General features: G+C 44.1%; 1 protein-coding gene and 1 long non-coding RNA gene across 2 annotated transcripts in view; both read left to right on the forward strand.

Moving 5' to 3' along the window:
- LOC126336339 (uncharacterized) overlaps positions 1-24,989 on the forward strand; it is a 398,976-nt gene that overhangs the window by 206,823 nt on the left and 167,164 nt on the right. The window lies entirely within an intron of this gene.
- LOC126336340 (uncharacterized) overlaps positions 1-24,989 on the forward strand; it is a 279,998-nt gene that overhangs the window by 197,982 nt on the left and 57,027 nt on the right. Inside the window, exon 3 of the long non-coding RNA XR_007564948.1 lies at positions 17,899-18,017. This is a non-coding gene — a long non-coding RNA (uncharacterized LOC126336340). The remainder of the gene's footprint in view (positions 1-17,898; positions 18,018-24,989) is intronic.

A 24,989-nucleotide genomic window follows, 5' to 3' on the forward strand; every position in this document is an offset into this window, starting at 1 on the left:
TTGTAGGACTGGCAGACTCGCTATAAAAATTGTTTTCAAGTGGGGAGCGGGTGGAATACTTTGAAGAAGATCTCGTAAAAATTGAAATGGATTATGTGAAAAATATCAGTATCAGTCTTTGTTGATCAGTCCTTGCAATAAAAATCTCGGCCACAGCGAGTGGATCGCTGTCACCCCAGAGTTGGTGGTGAGCGATGTTTCTTGGAGCTCTGTCGCTGGCGACCTGAGAAGGACGCGGGGTTCCCGACTTTCCAGGAAGCTTCCTGGCAGCTCCTGCTTGTGTACTGACGGGTCTTCCCAGCCTCACACCAAAAATACGCGCTGCTCCTTCGCCCGGGCTGCGAGGCAGCGTCTGTGACCAGTGACTTCAAATTAGACACCTAAAGCATGTCGCATTCCGTGCACCGTTCGGTACTCACTGACCTTCTAAACTGAAATCTCCTGTCCGCCAACAATAGTTTGTTTTACATGACGACTGGCAGTAACTCCAAATTCCGTTTGCATTTTGGCCAACCACCTGACTGCACACACTGAACGGAAAGGCGGGTCTACTTCCACCTTATCGTGAGGGTATATAAAATGGTTTCGAAGGAAAATAAATATGGCGGATCTCTGTGGCAGGTTTAGGCCCGACTCCCATCTAATTAATTTATCAAGTGAAGAACTTTTCTCGGTGGTACTTAACTGGCTGAACGTTCCCAGCGAAATTTCTTACTCTGAAAAAAATTCCAATCCCAAAGAAAGCAGGTGTTGACAGATGTGAAAATTACCGAACAATCAGATTAATAAGCCACAGCAGCAAAATACTAACACGAATTCTTTACAGACGAATGGAAAAACTAGTAGAAGCCGACCTCGGGGAAGATCAGTTTGGATTCCGTAGAAATACTGGAACACGTGAGGCAATACTGACCTTACGACTTATCTTAGAAGAAAGATTAAGGAAAGGCAAACATACGTTTCTAGCATTCGTAGACTTAGAGAAAGCTTTTGATAATGTTGACTGCAATACTCTCTTTCAGATTCTGAAGGTGGCAGGGGTAAAATACAGGGAGCGAAAGGCTATTTACAATTTGTACAGAAACCAGATGGCAGTTATAAGAGTCGAGGGGCATGAAAGGGAAGCAGTGGTTGGGAAGGGAGTAAGACAGGGTTGTAGCCTCTCCAAAATGTTATTCAATCTGTATATTGGGCAAGCAGTAAAGAAAACAAAAGAAAAATTCGGAGTAGGTATTAAAATCCATGGAGAAGAAATAAAAACTTTGAGGTTCGCCGATGACATTGTAATTCTGTCAGAGACAGCAAGGGACTTGGAAGAGCAGTTGAATGGAATGGACAGTGTCTTGAGAGGAGTATATAAGATGAACATCAACAAAAGCAAAACTAGAATAATGGAATGTAGTCGAATTAAGTCGGGTGATGCTGAGGGAATTGGCTTAGGAAATGAGAGGCTTAAAGTTGTAAATGAGGTTTGCTATTTCTGATGATGGTCAAAGCAGAGAGGATATAAAATGTAGACTGGCAATGGCAAGGAAAGCGTTTCTGAAGAAGAGAAATTTGTTATCATCGAGTTTAGATTTAAATCAGGAAGTCGTTTCTGAAAGTATTTGTATGGAGTGTAGCCATGTATGGAAGTGAAACATGGACGATAAATAGTTTGGACAAGAAGAGAATAGCAGCTTTCGAAATGTGGTGCTACAGAAGAATGCTGAAGATTAGATGGGTAGATCACATAACTAATGAGGAGGTATTGAATAGGATTGGGGAGAAGAGGAGTTTGTGGCACAACTTGACCAGAAGAAGGGATCGGTTGGTAGGACATATTCTGAGGCATCAAGGGATCACCAATTTAGTATTGGAGGGCAGCGTGGAGGGTAAAAATCGTAGAGGGAGACCAAGAGATGAATACACTAAGCAGATTCAGAAGGATGTAGGTTGCAGTAGGTACTGGGAGATGAAGAAGCTTGCACAGGATAGAGTAGCATGGAGAGCTGCATCAAGCCAGTCTCGGGACTGAAGACCACAACGACAACAACAACTCTGAAAGCCTACCATTCATTGCCCTGTTTGAACCGGAAAATTCATAAATATTTACGAACCCATTTGCACACCGAAATGTACCCCAAATATATTGAATAAGACGCTTGATAACGCAATCTTACTGAAAGAGTGGTACATATTGGATGGTAGAACTCTTGCAAGCACAACTACATGGGTTAGTGTGAAATGATTCAGAATAATTTAGATTTCAGTACTGGTTACTAAGACACAACAATGATTTTTCCTCTTGTATTCAGCCGTTCATTTCAGACTCAGTTTCTACAGGACGAATTTGGCTGCCATTTGTGACCTGTAATGCATGAAAAACCTATTAATCTGCGAGCTGGTGAGGTGGAGAAATTGAGATCCATCGACGCCGCTTCTGCAACAGTATGTCTCGCAGTATTGCATCACGTAGCCTTACATATAGTGCTGAGAAAATATTGCATAAGATAATAATGTGAACGCTACGTTATTATGTAGTTGCTCCTGAGTAGAACGCAATATAAGTGAGTGGGGCACGGTTCCATGTAGCAGTTTTAGGTATGTGCATTGTAGGAGAGGGGTACGTGCTCGGAATCCTAGACAAAGGCAAGTACAAAAAGTAATAATTTCAGGAGCACCGAAAGCACTGTAAACTTCGTATATAGAGACAGACCACAGAATGAAACACCCTTGAAGACTGGTTGAAACGCATGTCAACTAATTTTTCAACATTGGAGCTTTACGTCGTCATTCAAATAAAATTCAGAATCATCTAACAATTCTGCGGATCATGATTTTACAAGTGAGAGAGTATGATTATAAGTCCCTTGAATGCACCTATGTTTGAACTAGAATCGGATACTGACTGCCACATGCTATAAAGATATCGAATTACAGAGGCATCAAGTTCCCCACAGCAATTCAAATGAAACTGCAACGTCGCAATGTTCTTGAGTTTGCGTAGTTTCAAAGCAAATGTGAATTCCAGCCAATCAGATGAAAAATGGATGTACGAGACAACCTGCAAATGTACCGAATCATTTGTAGTAGCTAGCTGAATGCGTCCTACACAGAAGACATGGGCCTTATACGCCTTCCATGTCAGCGCCAGACACCAGAACAGTAGAAGCAGAGCAAGAGCCAAGGGAGCATTTTCTTACTGGAAGAGGTCCTAATTGTCTGTCAAAGGTGAAAGCTGCTCGTGCAACCAAGAATACCTCACGATGGCTTGCAAGGAATACTCCTGTAGCACAAGGAATTCGCTACCGACCGAGAAGCTCTGAGGAACAAGTGAGTTACACTTGGCTCGCGTGGGAGGCAGAAATGAAACAAAGACAGCGCGATTATTAGTTATTTTTCACTATTGGCTAATTTTGGCTGTTGAGCCATTTCAAGTGGTAGTTGTATGGAACGGACCGTAATTACATATACTGTTGTCAGAAGAGTAAGTAAAAAAAAACATAATTTCAAGAAATGAGTGTTACACCTGTACAGAGAATCAGTGAAACCCAGTTGAGTTGCGTGAGGTGAGCACAAGCCACTAGTTCGTGCAGCCACCAACATATATACCAGAAAAATGAAACTTATGACAGCTGTCACGCATACAATCAGCATAAGCCCACTTTAAAATAGTAGCTGAAATGAGGGTATCGCCATGTGCAACTGTCATAAAATAAGCTTCCACAGTATCAGCTATCTTGTAACAAATAATAGCTATTTTTGGAGCGTTTTATATGTACTGTACGCATGATTTTAGCTCACTCTAAAACTGTTGTTCTGCCACTGCAGGCGATTATTCGGACAGTCGCTACGACATGCTGCACAACCATGGATGTTGGCCCCACCGACGTTTCATGAATTTAGCACGGCTGCAGGTAGTATGAAATCGAAAAAGGACGCGGACCTGACAAGATCTCTTCCTAGAGATCGTGCAAAGTATTGGCTTGCCTCTAAAAAACGCGACCCTCCTTTCTGTTACTTCCAATGTTGGAAATCTGAAAGATACGAGCTGACGTGAAGAACTTCACATTTGTCACAATCTATCTAAAGGGAGATTTAAGCATCTCCGGTAACTACCGTGGCATATCCATGATCTCTATGCCTTTCAAAACTTTTGCTAGAGTTCTGTTGAATCAACTCTCTACTTTTTTTCGAAATTGTACTTTCCGAATCCCTGTGGTTATTTCGCCCATCCAGAGGCGCCACTGATACGATCTTCTGTAGCCGGCCGCTGTGGGCGAGCGGTTCTAGGCGCTTCCGTCAGGAACCGCGCTGCTGCTACGGTCGCAGGTTCGAATCCCGCCTCGGGCATTGATGTGTGTCATGTCCTTAGGTTAGTTAGGTTTAAGTAGTTCTAAGTTTATAGGACTGATGACCTCAGATGATAAGTCCCATAGTGCTGATAGCCATTTTTTGATCTTCTATGTGCGATAATTGCAGGAGAAAGAAACGGGCAAGCACTTACCTATTTATGGGGTACGAGTATCTGAGCACACTGAAGCTACGAATGAAAATTTACGTCAACGCTGGGATTCTAAACCAGGTCGACTACCCACTAGGCAGGCGCAGTAGCCATTACACCACCCTGGCAACACGGTTTCGCACAACACGGACTCTCCCTCCACAATCAAAATTCCGATTCACGTCTCAGCCCACTTGCTATTCCCCCTAAATTCAAACAGCATTGTAGAGGATCTCCAACTGGCATGGAATAGCACCTCAGGCCATCCTGCCTGAAACTCAGGCATAGGGGCTTTATTCAAATGAAATTGTATATGCTTCGAGAGACCTTTCCAAGGCTCAGATATCTAGGATGTATACATGCAGACCGAAGCTACGAATAAAAATTTGTACGAGGCCCAGATTCGAACCTGGGTCTCGAGGTGTCTAGGCAGTTGCGTTAACCACTACGCCACCCTGGCACATTGGGTTCGCACAACTGCATAGACTACCCCAGCAATGCCTCGTTCCTCGCTACTCGAATACAGTTGGAAAGTCTGAATTTAGGGGGAATAGCAAAGGGGCAGAGGCGCGAATGGGAATCTGGATTGAGCAGGGCGGCGTGGTAGGGCAGCCCATTCAACTGTGTGAAGCCAATGTGCATGGGTGGTGTAGTGGTTGTTGCATCTGCCTAGAGAGCAGGAGAGCCTGGTTCTACTGCTGGCCATGGTACGGACTTTCATTTGTTGCTTTAGTCTGTGTACGTAGATCATAGATGTTTGAGGCTTGAGAAGATCTCTAGAACCATACATACGAAAGTCACTCCAAAAGAAATGCACACTATTTTTGTAGAAATACAGTTTTCATTCTCCATGTGTGAAAGTTTCACAATGTGTAGATACATCCTTCCCGCTTGTTTTCAAACTTCGTTCAACCTGTTCCCGTCAGTGGAGCCGTCACAGCACGTCTTCAAGGTGGTTGCTACACTTGACGTTCGTCAGAAGCAACGTGCTGTCATAGAATTCCTGTGCTGTGAAAACGAAACTGTGGGAACCATCCACAAGAGATTGAAAAAGGTGTATGCAGATGCTGCTGTCGATCGCAGTACAGTTAGTCGGTGGGCAAGCAGTTTACGCGATGAAAGCGGGCAAGACAATGTTGAGGATTGTCCTTGCAGCGGCAGGCATCGTACTGCACACACTCCAGACAATGTGCGGAGTGTGACTGCTGACAGACACATCACAGTGAACGAATTGTCACGCTACGTTGGGATAGGGGAAGGAAGTGTTTGGAGAATACTGAAAGTGTTGGCGTTAAAAAAGGTTTGTGCCAGGTGGTTTCCCAGGATGTTGACAGTGGCTCACAAAGAAACAAGAAAAACGGTATGCAGCGAATATTTGGAACAGTAAGAGAATGATGGAGATGAATTTCTTGGAAGATTTGTGACAGTTGATGAAACATGGCTCCATCATTTTTCACCAGAGACGAAAGGGCAAGGTTTGAAGATGATGACTCCCTTGTGCACGCTGCCAGAGAGGTTGGTCCAGAATTTTACCGTGCGAGTATACAAGCGCTGGTTCCAAGATGGCGTAAGGCAGTTGAGAGGGATGGAAATTATGTGAAAAAATGAAAATACTGTTCCTAAATGATGTATCTACACACTGTAAAACTTTCAAACGCGTAGGATAAAAGATGAATTTAAAAAAAATAGTGTGCATTTCTTTTGGAGTGGCCTTCGTAGTTTCACTTGTCATCAGTGTTCCATGATCTAGAAAAGACCTTTGATACAGTGCCCAGACAAACTATATGAAAGGCCTTATGTTTCGGCTGTCCTGAACACTTCGTTGGACAGATTCAAGTGCCACATGATCACGTTTGGGCAAGAATTGTAACAGAATGAAAGATATAATCATTTCCTTATTACTAATGGGATCAAACACGTATATTCCATTGCCCCAAAATTTTTTGCTCCGTGCTTCACAACCGTAGTTTACGATACATTGTCTTCAGCCATTGGAGGTAAGGAAGTTAAATACAGATTTGACAGAGGACTATTTAATCAGCCCAGATAACTGAACTGCAATATGCAATCGACAATGTTTCTCCACTTGATAAACCCCCAGAGCTGCAACTGTCTGCGAATTGTTTCAGCAATGCACATGAACGATTTGGCCTGTCCACTAACGTCCTAAAAGCAAAGGTATTCGCTGATACTATGGACCAAACTGATTGTGTATCCAGCAGTCGTTGTTTCTACCCTGTGGTTGCGAAACCGGGAAGCTATTTCGCCCTGAGCTTGAGAAAGAAAAAGATTCAATTAGGGGAAGCTTGGTTCATTACGAGCATCAAATGGATTGGTTTTTATTAATGATTGGTTGTATGACTATATTTATGTCTCCTTAGGAGATAATTTTGAGTTTGATTTAAATAAATATTATTGCTCCTTCTGCATTAAAAGAACTTGGTTTAATAATGATAACTTGCCTTTTTCCACTTATTAGCTCATGCTTTCCAGAATGAGACGAGGTACTGGCGGAAGTAAAGCTGTGAGGACGGGGCAAGATTCGTGCTTGGATAGCTCAGTTGGTAGAGCACTTGCCCGCGAAGAGGTCCCAAGCTTGAGTCTCGGTCGGGCACACAGTTTTAATTTGCCAGGAGGATTCAGCTCATGCTTTATTTAAGGCGTTGGTATTTACGCGTGGCATTACGTCATATGAAACACAACTGTTTCTCGCAAGACGTGTGGGATTACGTCAAATGAAACACAACTGTTTCTCGCAAGACGAAAATGAACATTATAGAAGCTACTGTCACCGACTCAGATGGATTTGTCATCTACGGAGATGAGAAACGGTAGACTTCCTTGACAAATTTTGCATGGTGAAGTGAGCACAGGTGGAAGGTTGCGCAGTGCTCCTCTGAAGAGCTACACGCAAGCATCAGTTGAAGAAGAACCTAAGCAACCCAAACATTGATCCGCGTAATTAGTGCGTCGTTGCAGAAGATAGAACACCCTCTCGCTGACAACTACTTTGGCTGCTGTATTATACATATTGAGCAGCAACGTCGGAAACTGAAAGGTAAGCGCTTGAGATGCAAACTTCACCAAGCGCAGCCACGCCCTTCATCCTCTATTATGTGTAATATTTGTGGCAACACGTTTCTTCCCAGGACTGATCTGCTAACCCAGCAGTCTGCACGCCTGAACTGCGACACAATAAAGGAAATACACGAGACAAATGAAAACTCGGATACGAGTGTCAGCCTCCGCTGATGACGCAGACTCATGAACGTACTCCTAATTTTTATGTTTCGCTTGTGCCCATGTGCGTCAAGTAAATTGCACTGTTTTGGTGTACTACTGTAACCATCGCATCTTGTCATGTGTTGCACATTTCTTTATCAATTTCGTAGTTAATAACGGGTCCTCCCTTCACTTCTTTTAAGCTACGGCCAGAAATTGCACAGCTGCAGAAAACGGTCAAAAGCGGAAAATGGAAAATAATTACAGCTGAAGGCCGGAATATTTTACAGTTCTACAAATTTTATGCCACTGCTGTATTTGTCTGAAGGGGATTAACGGCTCTTCTCCTCGTAACTACAAATGGAATACCTATTTATCAGTATTTTATTGATGACTGGTCAATAAGTTCTCGAATGTATGACGTATTTACTCTATCTGTAGCTAGTTTTGTGTAGAGGAAGGATGCAAAATATTTATCGTCCAGCCCGTGACTAGATCATTAGAGTCGTAGCTGGAGTAAGGAGGAGGAGGAGGACATTAGTGTTTAACGTCCCATCGACAACGAGGTCATTAGAGACGGAGCGCCAGCTCGGGTGAGGGAAGGATGGGGAAGGAAATCGGCCGTGCCCTTTCAAAGGAACCATCCCGACATTTGCCTGAAGCGATTTAGGGAAATCACGGAAAACCTAAATCAGGACGGCCGGAGACGGGATTGAACCGTCGTCCTCCCGAATGCGAGTCCAGTGTGCTAACCACTGCGCCACCTCGCTCGGTGCTGGAGTAAGGATGAGACAGCGATAGGAGAGGGAAAGTGTCTTTTTGGGAAGAACTATCCAAGTTTGGCCTTAATCGATTTCAGGAAATAGCGAAAAACTCAAAGTCGGATGGCCGAAAGTAAAATGTGGCCCCAGTCCTCTTATATCTGATTCCAGTGCCTTAATCATTGTGCCACGCTGCTTGGCGCCTAGCTTTGGGCGTAAGTTGATTGTCGCATAAGCGTGAGGTATTCGCATCTCTAAAATGAGACCAGCGTAAGTGAGCAACAGCTCAGGTGCAGCTACGGCCGCTGTCGATGGATTCTGCGTACGCGGAGGTAATATTCATCTGAAGACGCCGCCAGAGAACTGTGAGCATTCACTGAGTATTCCAGGATAACCTCGTGGTCGAACTGTATTTCAAATACTGTTATCGACAGAAGCACCGCTCTGGGTGTCAAAGGGAAGAGGCGCCCTTGGTACATGCGATGCGTGGCGTACATAAGCCAGTGACTTTCTAGACGGTCGATGGAATACGACCTATGAACATCTCGTGATCTGCCACGGGTTAGGCCTCGCGTCACGAAGAGTAGCTTACAACTCCTGGACTGGCGGTCCGGGAATCAGTGAGTATATCAAGGGCGTTCAATAAGAAATGCAGCAGATTTTTCTTCTCAGCCAGTTTCGGCTGAAAAGTTAGGGATCTGTTGTGGGACATCCCACTATGACCTCTGTAGTTTTATGAAATTCCGACATGTAGTGGCGCTAAACGTAGTCATGAAAATGGAGTTAGTTAAAGAGGTAAGTTCCAAATGGAGAGCTGTCACTGAATTTCTGAAACGCCCGCTAAATCCGCTGTGCAGAACAGGTGATTAGGATTGTGGAAAGGGCCAAATACGGTTGGGGTCAGTTTCACGTTTAAATTGTAATTTACTATAATTTAAAAACACATTTACAACCAAAGCGGCACATAGCCGAACCTTTACAACTACAGGTTTCAAAATGCAATTCTTTCACGGCTGAAGGCCTCCTAACAAGAAATCTTAAAAGCAACAAGATGAAATGCAGTTAAAATTGCAAATAAAACAATTAAAAATTTATTTATTATTGTAGCTAGGCTGAAGGCCTCAAGGCAAGGGTGCATAGACAGACATAAACAAGATGCAGTACAAACGGCTGAGGGCCCACAATAAAATTTTCAAGATTTTAAAATAAATTACCATAACCTTTCAAAAGCAGAAGGCCGCAATATTTAAGCTTGAAAGGTATTTTTTGAGAATAAGGTTCCAAGGCCGAAGGACCACAGTTAATTTTCCAAAGCTAAAAAAAAAATATATATATATATAACCATAAGCCTTAAGTTTTAAGTAGCTCAAACCGCACTAAAGAAAAGACAACACAACGGCAGTAACCTTTCACCAAATGTCCACTTTCCGGAATTCAAACTTACCTAAAACACAGTAAAACCAAGATTTTCTTTTTCCATTAGCTATGACAGATTATAAACAGAAACGACTTGCTTGCCCCGAATCGGTACATGAAGTTTCAAACACAAAATGTTACAGGCGTAATTATTCACAATCAAATATGTATATGTATTAAGCTCTCAAAACTACACACCGTGCTGGACAGCGACAACAGGTGAGTAAAGGACACTGCCTGAAATTACGTCAGTAGCCAGAGCAGGTCCGAGCGGTTCTAGACGCTTCAGTCTGGAACCGCCCGACCTCTACGGTCACAGGTTCGAATCCTGCCTCGGGCATGGATGTGTGTGATGTCCTCAGATGTTAAGTCGCATAGTGCTCAGAGCCAGAGCAGGTAATATCGAAACACTAACGGCTACAAGTCAGAAAATTCCGCTGGTGCACTTGAATTGTAGTCAACCAATATAGTTAATTTCTCCGCATGGCGGTTAAACTTCAGCAATACAAACACTAGGTGTTGCTCACGGGAAAACCTCCCCAACAGCGAACCACACAACATCAATAGGTGTGGCTAGGGTACTTGAAACCACCACTCAACTTTGACGTCCTGGGTCGGTGAACCACGAAGCTCATAGCGATCGGACAGCTCCACACGCGCTCCTACACTATACAGGTACCACCAGCGGACCCAGCTGACTGCACAGCACCGAGATAACTTCCCTGGTCTACAGCAACCGACCGACTAGCCGCAGAATGCCGACAACATCTAAAACAGTCATTAGAGGAAATAACGCCAACTACACACACACACACACACACACAACCTGACAAACACTTGCACGAAGACCTGAATGATACCCAACAGTAATTAAGCACGCACGAAGACAAATCGGGAGTCGATACACACACACACACACACACACAGCCGACTCAAGGCGCGTCGTCCAGCAGGACGACCGACCGACGGTCCACCAAGACGGTGGCTCGGCTCACGTGATTCGTGGCGGCAATGGTCGGGCGAGCCATGTCGACGCAGACCTCACTGCTCCACCGTGACTGCACCAGTGCCGCATTGCAACTCCCCGACTGGCAGGTCCGGACTGCGCTCCAGACGCGTTCCTACTGACTGGCAGCCTGAACTCGCGACCTGAACTTCCTTACGACAGACAACGACCGTAAAGTAAGAGTAGTGGAATAAAGATACTACGAAAGGGGATAAGTCGATACGCGCTGCTAACGGCGCTTACGGCCAGGCAAAGCAGCAACTGTGTGACAGTAGTAATTTAAATTAACGTAGTGAGGTGGAAGTATGTTAAAAACAGGATGTAAAATACATAATAGCGGGATCATGAGCCACGCACGGCTCAGTTTTTTATTTTTTTTTATTTTTTTTTTTTTTTTTTTTTTGGTGGGAAAATAAGAGAGTCCGCAGATTTTTATAGGCGCTTGCAGAATGTCTACGGAGTCCAGACAGTGAACAAAAGCTCCGTAAGGCGTTGGGCGAGGTGTATATCATAATCGGAAGGAGTTAGCGGAAACCTGTCCGATCTCTCGCGTGACAGACGTACACACACATCTGTCACTCCTAGAATGTTGGAACGTGCGGATACTATGATTCGAGGTGATCAGCGGATCACAATAAAACACCTCCTTGTACAACGGGACGTCTCTGTTCGTAGCACTGAAATACTCGTCCACCCGTTAAGGTGCTCAAAGGCCTGTGCCCTAACGGAAGATCATGAATAGAAACGAAGAATCAACTGAGCGGAACTCCTTGCGCTTTACGTGGCTAAGAGAGACAATTTACTGTCGAATATTTTCTCAGGCGATGAAGCATGGGTTCACGATTTCGGAGACAAAATAGCAATCCATGGAGCGACGCCACACCGCCTCTTCTCTGAAGAAAAAGTTGAAATTGGTTCAGATGGCTCTGAGCACTATTGGACTTAACATTTGAGGTCATCAGTCCCCTAGAACTTAGAACTACGTAAACCTAACTAACCTAAGGACATCATACATGCCCGAGGCAGGATTCGAACCTGCGACCGTAGCGGTCGCGCGGTTCCGGACTGAAGCGCCTAGAACCGCTCGGCCACTACGACCGGCAAGAAAAAGTTCAAAGCCGCACCCTCAGTCGGTAAAGCCATGGCGACGGCTTTCTGGAACTCTGAAGGGGTTATTCTGTTCGATGTTTTGCCTCAAGGTGCTGATAGTATTGTGCTTCTCTCAGGATTTTGGAGAAACGACTTCAGCGTGTTCATCGCCCCAGTGTGCAAACTATCTTCTCTTTCTCCACGACAACGCAAGGCCCCACACAAGTCTGCGCAACCGAGAGGAGCTCGAAGAACCTCATTCCATCTGTCTGGCCATATGAAAGATGCGCTGTGCGGTAGCAGTATGTGCATGATAGGGAGGTTATTGATGCAGTCGATCACTAGAGTTGTGAGGGCGTTCAGGCCACTAATGTGGCGCAAGGCCGTCGTGTCTGAGCGGAGAGTACACTACTGGCCATTAAAATTGCTACACCAAGAAGAAATGCAGATGACAAACGGGTATTCATTGGACAAATATTTTATACTACAACTGACATGTGATTACATTTTCACGCAATTTGGGTGCATAGATCCTGAGAAATCAGTACACAGACCAACCACTTCTGGCCGTAATATCGGCCTTGATACGCCTAGGCATTGAGTCAAACAGAGCTTGGATGGCGTGTACAGGTACAGCTGTCCATGCAGCTTCAACACGATACCACAGTTCATCAAGAGTAGTGCCTGGCGTATTGTGACGAGCCAGTTGCTCGGCCACCATTGACCACACGTTTTCGGTTGGTGAGAGATCTGGAGAATGTGCTGGCCAGACAGCAGTCGAACATTTTCTGTATCCAGAAAGGCCCGTACAGGACCTGCAAACATGCGGTCGTGCGTTATCCTGCTGAAATGTAGGGTTTCGCAGGGATCAAATTAAGGATAGAGCCACGGGGAGTAACGCATCTGAAATGTAACGTACACTGTTCAAAGTGCCGTCAATGCAAACAAGAGGTGACCGAGAGGTGTAACCAATGGCATCCCATACCATCACGCCAGGTGATACACCAGTATGGCGATGACAAATACACGCTTCCAATGTGCGTTCACCGCGATGTCGCCAATCACGGATGCGACCATCATGATGCTGTAAACAGAACCTGGATTCATCCGAAAAAAGGACGTTCTGGCATTCGTGCAGCCAGGCTCGTCGTCGAGTACACCATCGCAGGCGCTCCTGTCTGTGATGCAGCGTCAAGGGTAACCGCAGCCATGGTCTCCGAGCTGATAGTCCATGCTGCTGCAAACGTCGTCTAACTGCTCGTGCAGATGGTTGTTGTCTTGCAAACGTCCCCATCTGTTGACTCAGGGATCGAGACGTGGCGGCACGATCCGTTACAGCCATGCGGATAAGATGCCTGTCATCTCGACTGCTAGTAATACGAGGTCCTTGGGATCCAGTACGGCGTTCCGTATTACCCTCCTGAACCCACCGATTCCATATTCTGCTAACAGTCATTGGATCTCGACCAACGCGAGCAGCAGTGTCGCGATACGATAAACCGCAATAGCGATAGGCTAAAATCCGATCTTGATCGAAGTCGGAAACGTGATGGTACGCCTTTCTCCTCCTTACACAAGACATTACAACAGTGTTTGAGCAGGCAAGGCCGGTCAACTGGTGTTTGTGTATGAGAAATCGTTTGGAAACTTTCCTCATGTGAGCACGTCGTAGGTGTCGCCACCAGCGCCAACCGTGTGTGAATGCTCTGAAAAGCTAATCATTTGCATATCACAGAAAATCCAATTCGGTTAAATTTCGCGTCTGTAGCACGTCATCTTCGTGTTAAACGTGGTGAGGAAGGTAGAATAAACAGGGGCATATTCGCCTTTTTTGTGCTCCGATAGGAGCATTTCCCGGCTGGTCATACATACCCATTCGAGGCTGACATATAATAACGTGATAATATCCTAAAAGATGATGCATAATGTTTTAATTTGAAGCAGTCGAAATACATTTTATGATCCTGGGTTCAATCAAGTGCACTTGTATGTGACCCTCTCGGGCAATCCTCACAGTCCTTAACAGAATTCAATCCATCTTTGCCGGTCCACAGCTTTATAATGCGAAATTTCACATTTACTAAACAAGCCTGATTCGTTTTACCGCTTTCCAAACTCAACAGTTTTTTTTAAGAAAATAGTGAAGTGACAAGACTTGTCTGAATATTCTGGTGCATTACACGATGAAAAAACAGTAACAAAATTCATTCGCTAAATATTTCATAGGACAGGTACTAGAGCATGGTGCAGACTGCTTCACTTTTTGTGAAAGGATCTCTAATAGTCTGTTTCCTTAGCGGGATAAAAGTACTGGTTGTATCTCATGCACTTCGTTTCGCGCATACTATTACAGTATTTGTATTAACATTTTCGTGCTGATGGGATGTCATACACTTCGTGTCAGTGATTATCCCCCATGTATCGGAAGTGCAGACCTGCTTTTGGAAGATATTTCTATATTTTTGTCTTTTTTGGGGTTCCTAACTCATCTTTCAATAGTAGCTCAAACGCTTCACCCCTCCTGTTTCTGTCATCCAAACGGAAAGAGCCTCTGCCAGAGGCATCCTAAGTTTAAGAAGATACACAATTTTGTTTTCCGCAGCCTAATTTTCAATGTACAGAAACCAGTAGCTAATAACTGAAAGATCTGTGAAGTGCAGCAAACACTGACGAAACAGCACTAAAATGAGGATCCTCTTCACAAAGAACAAATCTTATGTTCTGTTATACACGCATACAACAAAGGTACTTTGTATCAAAGCTTTCCCATGAAAGTTTATAATATGCAATGACAGAGCTAATACACAGAAGTGTCCGTTCCAGACTAAAGCTATGCCATAAACAGCTAATTCTTATAGATTTAACGAAAAATTACTTCGTATATACACGAGACTGCCTCATTTCGTAACACTGCTCCATGTGGCTCAGTGGCGAAGATATTAGATTTATGCTCGGTTGGTGCAAAGCTAAGATGTCCATACAAACATTTTGACTTTTTCCGTGGTTTCTCTAGATCAGTTCAGTCCATTGCTGAACTCGATATTTTGACACAAACTGGTATAATTTGTCGGGAGTAATATGTCAGTTTGAAACTTTAGCAGTGTATTTGTATGACCATGATTAATATGAGCTGTGAAGATTCCTTGAAAATTATGGTTATTTTTTCCGCAGCTATTTGTGTGCAAGATCTGTTGCCTAAGCAGCTGTGAGTGATACGCTGTAGCTTGTCAGAATTTGTCAAACAGGCAACACATCTAACAGATGGCGGCGTACATCTGTTGCAGAGTAAGATCGTGTTGTGTCGCTGAACTAAACGTAGCCAAACGGTGTAACACACTTACCTGCGACTGTGTCGTGTGAGTGGTTTTAAGACGTCAGCAAACTGAGGTGGGATCTCTATCAGAAGCTAACAGCACAAGTATAATTCTAGAATTTTGAGATCGTAAAAACTCGGATATAGACTTAGGACATTCTTAGGGTGCTTCAAGAGAAGAACTACGTTCGATGTACCAAGTTTAAACACATCGAACAATAATTACACTTCGGTACACTTAGTCGATAAATGACTAAGTTAAGAACTAAACCGAAAAATGAATACGATCGTACAATAAATACATTCAGTCGACCGCCAAATGAAACTAACTGCTGTTTATATTCAGCAAAATTCTGAAATACACAGACAAAAACTAGACGAGCAGCGCCTCTCAGTGGCTCTTAATTCCTAACTGGCACTGGAAGCCTCATCCCAAATTACGGGGGTCGTTCAACAACTAATGCACACTTTTTCCCAAAGCAGGTTGGCTTTATTCAGGACTCCAATACACCTTATTCCTTATTACTCCCCACTCTTTTAGCTACACAAACCTGTTTTTCAATATACACTACTGGCCATTAAAATTGCACGAATCTGAAGAAATTCACTGATTCAGTGAATATTTTATCTTCATATTTTCCGTGTGTGAATAAATCACAACTGAAGATATATTCACATTACAGAAAATATGATGATAAAATATTAAATGAAAAACTTGAAAGTGAATCAATGAATTTCTGCAGATGTTTCGATAGTATACGTAAATAAAAAAAGTAACGCACAGAAATAAGCACAATTGTGAAATAGATATAAGTAAATTACGATCCAAATTGTTAAGGTAAATAACCTCTGTACAAAAGCATATCATACTGGAAGAACTGTAATGCCATCTCTGTTGACTTCTTGCAGGAACATCTGTGAAACAGTTTTGTTTACGTAAAATGTTTTCGATGTTTAAAAGTGTAAAACAGGTTGTGTGTGACGCAGAGTGTGTGTGAGACTCTGCACAAATGGACCATAAGGAAATTGTAAGTACAAATTCTTCTAAATTTCGCCACTAGTTTCACAAAAATATATACAACCAACCAAAAATCACATGTTTTCTTATATATTGCAGTAAAGTCAACGAAATGAAGCAGGCTCTCACACATCGACATCACATAGAAATGGTATAACAAACACAAAAGAACGCACTTGAAAATGGGAATCATTTCCTGAAACGTGTCGTGCGAAAAATAAAAGAAAGAAAATCGTGACTTGGAGCAGATGAGTTATTTATAAACAAACCTAATGTTCATCGTTGGCAGAAATGTACAAAATTTACGGGTGATTATGTGGAAAAGTGAATATTGGTCATTAAAGATCACACTCTAAGGATTACTTCTGCTTTTGATTCATTAAAATATTCCCATCTAAACCCAATTACCGAAGGTAGAGGCATTACTTTTCATTCAACCCTCGTACCTAGTGTTGCTGTGTGGAAGGTATTACGGGAACGCCTGTCGTTCAAACCCTGCAAATTGGAACAGTTGGGGGGCTTTAAGAGAAAGTGACAAGGAAAAACCAGCTGAGTTTTTAGTAGAAATGTCTAACAAAATACAGACTGAAAATGGTTTTCTTACTAAAATTGTGTTCTGTGACGAAGCCACCTTCCATACCTGCGGTAAAGTGAATCGTCGAAATGTTCAGGTAAGGGGTGAGCAGAAAATGAGCAGAAACCACGTTACGTTATGGAACATGTACGGTACTCATCTAAGGTAAATGTTTCTTGTGCTGTAAAGTGTGACGAGATCTACGGTCCTTTATTTTCTGCCGAGTCATCTGTAAGTGGCGTATTGTACCTGGACATGCTCGAACATTATCTAAAGCCTGACTTACGACAGGGTATGGGCACAGAATTGTTTTTTCAGCAAGACGGCAAATCACCACATTATATTGCGAAGTTGTCGCCTGTCTCCGTGCTGACCGGTGTGGCCGAGCGGTTCTAGGCGCTTCAGTCTGGAACCACGCGACCGCTACGGTCGCAGGTTCGAATCCTGCCTCGGGCATGGATGTGTGTGATGTCCTTAGGTTAGTTAGGTTTAAGTAGTTCTAAGTTCTAGGGGACTGATAACCTCAGATGTTAAGTCTCATAGTGCTCAGAGCCATTTGAACCATTAGAACCTGTCTCCGTAGGAACGTACCGACTTGTATTGGACATGTTGAAACTGTTTCCTGCCGACCACGACAGCATAACTCTAGTGGACTTCTGTGTATAGAACACATTAAATGTATTGTGAATTGCGAAATGGACGACCACGAGCTGTAGAATGGAATGACGAGAAGGAAAATTTGTGCCGGATTGGGGCTAGAGCTCAGCGGTCGCTTCACAATTAGACTAATGCATGCAGGAGTCACGGACAGACCCAGACTTCCATAGTCGTCGACCATGCGTCTGCAGCCTGTGCTCGTACATCAGTTACGTATATTACCGCACAGGTGAGGCATGAATGCATGCATGTCCATAGGAACTTTGCATCGCAGTTCAGGATAACACAGGCACTGCAATATCGTATTCTGTGTACGGAGTTATATTAAAGACATGTTGTTTGTTCTCCACTTTCAGGAAACATCGATGAGCTGCGACAACGGATGACACAAGCAGCTGTCACCATACATCAAGTCTTGCTTCATGGGATCTGGCACGAAAATGGTTACAGATGGGACATTTACGTGTTACAAAAGGTATCCACATTGAATTTTTGTAAATAAAACTTAAAGATGCATTGCATTACTTCCGTATCTAACATTTCTATAATATACACTCCTGGAAATGGAAAAAAGAACACATTGACACCGGTGTGTCAGACCCACCATACTTGCTCCGGACACTGCGAGAGGGCTGTACAAGCAATGATCACACGCACGGCACAGCGGATACACCAGGAACCGCGGTGTTGGCCGTCGAATTGCGCTAGCTGCGCAGCATTTGTGCACCGCCGCCGTCAGTGTCAGCCAGTTTGCCGTGGCATACGGAGCTCCATCGCAGTCTTTAACACTGGTAGCATGCCGCGACAGCGTGGACGTGAACCGTATGTGCAGTTGACGGACTTTGAGCGAAGGCGTATAGTGGGCATGCGGGAGGCCGGGTGGACGTACCGCCGAATTGCTCAAAGCGTGGGGCGTGAGGTCTCCACAGTACATCGATGTTGTCGCCAGTGGTCGGCGGAAGGTGCACGTGCCTGTCGACCTGGGACCGGACCGCAGCGACGCACGGATGCACGCCAAGACCGTAGGATCCTACGTAGTGCTGTAGGGGACCGCACCGCCACTTCCCAGCAAATTAGGGACACTGTTGCTCCTGGGGTATCGGCGAGGACCATTCGCAACCGTCTCCATGAAGCTGGGCTACGGTCCCGCACACCGTTAGGCCGTCTTCCGCTCACGCCCCAACATCGTGCAGCCCGCCTCCAGTGGTGTCGCGACAGGCATGAATGGAGGGACGAATGGAGACGGGTCGTCTTCAGCGATGAGAGTCACTTCTGCCTTGGTGCCAATGATGGTCGTATGCGTGTTTGGCGCCGTGCAGGTGGGCGCCACAATCAGGACTGCATACGACCGAGGCACACAGGGCCAACACCCGGCATCATGGTGTGGGTAGCGATCTCCTACACTGGCCGTACACCTCTGGTGATCGTCGAGGGGACACTGAATAGTGCACGGTACATCCAAACCGTCATCGAACCCATCGTTCTACCATTCCTATACCGGCAAGGGAACTTGCTGTTCCAACAGGACAATGCACGTCCGCATGTATCCCGTGCCACCCAACGTGCTCTAGAAGGTGTAAGTCAACTACCCTGGCCAGCAAGATCTCCGGATCTGTCCCCCATTGAGCATGTTTGGGACTGGATGAAGCGTCGTCTCACGCGGTCTGCACGTCCAGCACGAACGCTGGTCCAACTGAGGCGCCAGGTGGAAATGGCATGGCAAGCCGTTCCACAGGACTACATCCAGCATCTCTACGATCGTCTCCATGGGAGAATAGCAGCCTGCATTGCTGCGAAAGGTGGAAATACACTGTACTAGTGCCGACATTGTTCATGCTCCGTTGCCTGTGTCTATGTGCCTGTGGTTCTGTCAGTGTGATCATGTGATGTATCTGACCCCAGGAATGTGTCAATAAAGTTTCCCCTTCCTGGGACAATGAATTCACGGTGTACTTATTTCAATTTCCAGGAGTGTAGTTACCCCTAGGGTACTTTTCTGTAAGAATTACTCTTGTATAACTAATTTATAAACACACTGTTTTCTATCTAAATGTTGATAGGAGAAAGTAGCTTTGCTCGCTTACTGGCGGAAGTAGCTGTCAGTGTGGAAGGATAACCATCGGGCACGGTATTCGGACCGGGGCTATCATCACCTGAGCAACTGCGGGCGCGTGGCAATCCATCATGGCGACGAGTTGGGCGCGCTGCTATTTGAACTGCCCGCCTCCCTCCCTCATTCAATTAAGAAGATTGATGGGGCAATTTCAGAAAACTTCACAGTCGAGCCCCTGTGCTATAACTAGAACGGTAAAGGGTCTATAAAAAGAGCTGACAGCGGTGGAAGACCGATTAGTGTAGGAGGAGTGCTGAAATGATCTCTCAGTTCAAGTAGGTGATAAGTGCGCTTCTGGCCGCAAATCGAAAAGGGTGTTTCAAAATTTTGAGTCTGTTACATTCTTAAAGGTGTACTGACCTAAACTTCCAGTATGCATGTTTGTCCCACCACATTACCTTCATGTGTATGAATTAGTCCACAAGCAGTCAAAACTAGTTTCGATAAATCGATGTCGCAGTATACTTATTTATTTATTGCTTACTTAGCCTGACCAGAGTAGCGCCTTAAGGCCCTCTCTTACATCAGACGAGGAACAACGCATACAAAAAATATTACATAACAAACACAATAATCACAATTTGCATTACTGATAAAAATTGTAAATGGCAACAATAATGCTAATAATGATGATAAAATAGGGGAGGAGTTAAATTATATTTATTGATTATTACATAAAACTTAGAAATAATAATTTTAATTGTTAACAAAAGTAATAATTAGCAATAATAATAATAGTAACAGTAACATAAATAATAAAATAGTGGAGGCGTTAAAAAAGATACTGATTAGTTCAGTACTTTGGAAGCCTTGTTTGGTGTAGGGTGGTTATAATTTTGCACCTTACAAGCACTCATCCACATACTTTGACATGAGCTACAACCACAATTAGTATCACTTGATAGGTTGTACATCGTATATTTGACTATCTACAGGAGTCTGACATTGTCACGTACGCCTTGTAAAACATAGTTAACGCTTATTGGATGAAAGGTGACGGATTGTCTTTATTGTCAGAATGGCGTAATGAATGATTGCCTTTACTAGTAGAGGTTGGAACGCCATTGGAGATGAAACAGCAGGCAGACTTAAAAACACAAAGTAGCTAGACGGACGTTGTGGCAGCTGAGCACTGGAGCACAAAAGCGTGACGGCCGACTGCTATTGTAGCAGGATAACCGGGAACTCTGCAAATCTTGGACTCAGGCGAGAGGAACGAAGAAGCGGCAGCCCAGAAACCACGCAGGCTGGGTTATTTCCAAGGATTTTTACTCAGAAGCGTACCATTGTACGAGTATAGATTTTTCCTCGCAAACTTTTGGCGCTGGACGACAAAAGACTAAAATATGATTGGTCGGCGTTCGGAAGAATCTGTAGAGAGGTAGAATATTCGGTGGTTTCGGGAATATGATACGTTCTCGGAAGTACGAGGGTGGGGAGCCAAGCCTTGCTGGAAAGCCAGCGCTGGAGAGACGAGGTCTTCCGTTGTGAGCGCCAGTGTGTGACGGTCGCTCGGTATCAGCTTTGGTTGGTACAGACGGACTTCCTGCCTTTGCTCTAACGAGAGTTTATAGTTAGAATAGTTTAGCACTTTACTGTCGCGAACCTATACGATTCTGGACTTCACCTCCGGGTTGTAAATCGTCGTTGTGTACGCAGCTTTCAGTAACTGAGAGCACTTCTTCTACCTATACATACGTTGAGACGTTATCTGAACTCCATCCGTGAGGCTGGGAGTTCGCGTTTCTCGTCTGTAGAAAACAGAGACGAGAAGACAGTATTAGAGTATATTAGTCAGAGGACCGCCTTCTGCCGTCCTAATGTTTGAAAGAGTTTATTTGTGGTTGGAGTTCTTCCATTGTCGCAGACGTGTACGAGGACCATCACTTCGACACAACAGACGCAGCATATACGGCGATATCGCAAATTGATTCGGATTATTAGGGTTTAAAGCTAAACAGCTGTGATCACGTTAGTTTATTTCCCCTGACACTCCACACCACCATACATCACCTTTGAAAGTAGTGGCTTCTAGTGTTTGGTATGTAGATGATGTCAGTCATGTCACATTAGTGTTATTAGACTGTGCAGTCATAATAGGGGGGAGAGTTGGGCAATTGATTTATAATTTAGTTAGGAAATATAGATAAGTGTACTTAAAGGGTTGATTTTAATCTATAATAAATGTACATTGAACGACAACGTTTATCATTTAGAGGTATTAGTTGCATTCATCATTCATTTATGTTTATATTGTAATTTATATGAAAAAAAAAAACAGCACTAAGAGATCCTAAGATCTGCTTCAGGGGACAGTCAGGAAGAGCCAAATCATAATTTTTGCGTTCATTATATTCCGTTGTGCACTTTCATTGATACACCCGCCTGGAGTAGCATCTAGGATTGTTATTAAAAGAGGTGGAAGGGATAATGAGAGAGAAGGGGCTTGAAATGAATGCTGTAATGCCTGTTAGGTGAGAAGAGAATTTCAAAAGGAGGGAAAAGTGGTAGAGGAGGCAGGGTTTAAAAGACAGAGCTAGAAGAAGAAAGCCGGCCGCGGTGGTCTCGCGGTTCTAGGCGCGCAGTCCGGAACCATGCGACTGCTACGGTAGCAGGTTCGAATCCTGCCTCGGGCATGGATGTGTGTGATGTCCTTAGGTTAGTTAGGTTTAAGTAGTTCTAAGTTCTAGGGGACTAGTGACCACAGCAGTTGAGTCCCATAGTGCTCAGAGCCATTTTTTTAGAAGAAGAAATAGCTATTGTGAGAAGAGGTGAGCCACAAGTTGTATTTTGAAGATTGAAAGTGTTTTACTTTATCTAATAATTTGTGTGGATGATTGTTCCAAAGTCGGGCTCCTGATACAAGAAATGACTTAGAGAACATTCCAGTATTTTTTTGTGGTACAGATAGGATTTTACCTTGTTTGGAGTTAGTATTTCTGCTGCGGTGTTCACTAAGTAGATACGTAGGAAGGAGCGAAATGACTGAGAAGATGATGTGGCAAACACAGGATATCTAAGTTTCTTGGCATGTAGCCATGATAACTGTTCATAGACAGGAGTGATAATAAAACTTTTAGCTGTGTAAAAGCCCATTTTTTCTCTGTTTGCTTACGTTCAATAAGTTATGATCCTTCACGACGAATATTGATGAAATGTTAATAAAATATTAAGGTCCAGCTACATTTACCGTAAGAATATTTGCCAGCTATGAGGACTTAGAAAACAGTGGATGTTGTGGATATTTTTCACTGTCTAGAGGTGTGTCCCCGCCAGCCACCCCAGTTATTCGTTTTTTATTCATTTTTTAAGCCAATTCGTACTGAGTGGGCTGCTTTATGCGCATTGACTGAACCTACAGCCATCAAACCGCCGGGAGGTGATGAAGATGTAGTACCGCAGACAGCTGTCCGCCCACGTTATACAAGGCGAGAGGATAATAACATCTGACGATACTGCCAGAGGAAAAAAAAACTTGCTATATGTTACCGTAGTCTGTCGGATACGGCCACCCCCCATTACATAGCCGGAGCGTAACAACATGTTACACACATTTATCATGGAGCCAAGTGAAAACATAATGCCGAGCTTATTTGTGTGTACTAAGCGCTCAGCAGTGTCTACTGTGTTGTGAGAATCTGTGAATAACAGCCAGTGGCGAACTGTTATTTTTAGTTTCTGAATAAACTCTAAGAAATATTCCTGAAGCGTATTTGTTTTCCACGTTGAATAGAAAATTGAAGTATTTTTGGTTCGCCTCTAACCTAAAGTGTCTAGGACGAGTGAATAGGCCATTTTAAACAGTTGTCGCAACAGTTAACTGAATTATAATTACACAACACGAAATCTCGATAGAAGTCAGCGATCACTGTGTTCTCCATACGAATGATTCAGGAAATATCTGCACAATTATTTGTTTGTTGTCGTTTTATGCGTATCATTAGTATCACTATTATACAATATATCGACTTGAAGGAATAAAAACATTAAGAAGTCCAACTTCGAATAGGACAGACAGTTTGGACGTCCGTCAATGCTGAAACTCATACACATTTAAACGTCACTCGCACACTACACGTTGAAAACATCCAGCGTACCATAACAAACAGTCACAGAGATGCTTTAAATATACTTAACGGAGATAACACTGTAGATAGTCAACAGAGTATGCATACTACCTTATCAAAAATAGCTGATCTCCCCTATAGAGTGCGGAATTGTGCAGTACCTGTCATCAGAGATGGGCGGCCGGTCGGTGTGGCCGAGTGGTTCTAGGCGCTACAGTCTGGAACCGCGCGACCGCTACGATCGCAGGTTCGAATCCTGCCTCGGGCATGGATGTGTGTGATGTCCTTAGTTCGGTTTAAGTAGTTCTAAGTTCTAGGGGACTGATGGCCATAGCAGTTAAGTCCCATAGTGCTCAGAGCCATTTGAACCATTTCTCGAGAGGAGGACGCGCCAGAATAAAAGGAGGCGGAAAGAGTTGTGCTGCTAGTTGATAAACAGAACAGCAGAATACGTTCGTAACAAGAGCTCTGTGACTTGGAATGTGAACTTCTAATCCTTCTTAAGCTGGCCAGATCGATTGTTCGTGATTCGACAGTGAAGTCGAAACGCCCAGGAACAATCAAAGCTATTCTAAGGGCAGGCAGACCTCAAGTGCTAGGGGGCCGCCGCGCGTTGCTGAGGGTGACTAAAAGATATCGCAAGAATTCAGCGCAAGAAATCACTCGTCAGTGAGTTCCAAAGAGCTACCAGTAGTCCAGCTAGTACATTGAGCGCGCGAGGGATTTACGAGAAGGATGATACACAGTGGTCGACCAGCTCTCCATTCGCCACGCATGTATGTAGTTACTGGTAAGCGACGGTTGAGATAATGTATAGAGCCATGTCGCTGGATAACGAGTGACTGCAAATGAGTGATTTTGAGTGATCAATCACGCTATATACCGTGGCAGTCTGGATGGGAGAGTTTAGCTTTCGACCTTTTGTGAATACACGGAGAATGATACCTGTCATCATGTGTGGTGCGAACGATGATGTACAGAAAAGGTGGTATTACGGCAGGGAGATGTTTTGCGTCGTTATGGTGTGTTCCGTTTATTGTGCTTAAGAAAATGCTAAATGCGAAAAGACAGGAACACAAGAAATCAAATGTCTCTAAGCACTATGGGACTTAGCATCTGAGATCATCAGTCCCGTACACTCAGAACTACTTAAACCTAACTAACCTACGGACATAACACACATCCATGCCCGAGGCAGGATTCGAACCTGTGACCGCATCAGCAGTGCGGTTGCGGACTGAAGTGCCTAGAACCGTTCGGTCACAGC

Source organism: Schistocerca gregaria, chromosome 2 (assembly GCF_023897955.1).
Source record: "Schistocerca gregaria isolate iqSchGreg1 chromosome 2, iqSchGreg1.2, whole genome shotgun sequence".
In the NCBI taxonomy this organism is placed as follows: domain Eukaryota; kingdom Metazoa; phylum Arthropoda; class Insecta; order Orthoptera; family Acrididae; genus Schistocerca; species Schistocerca gregaria.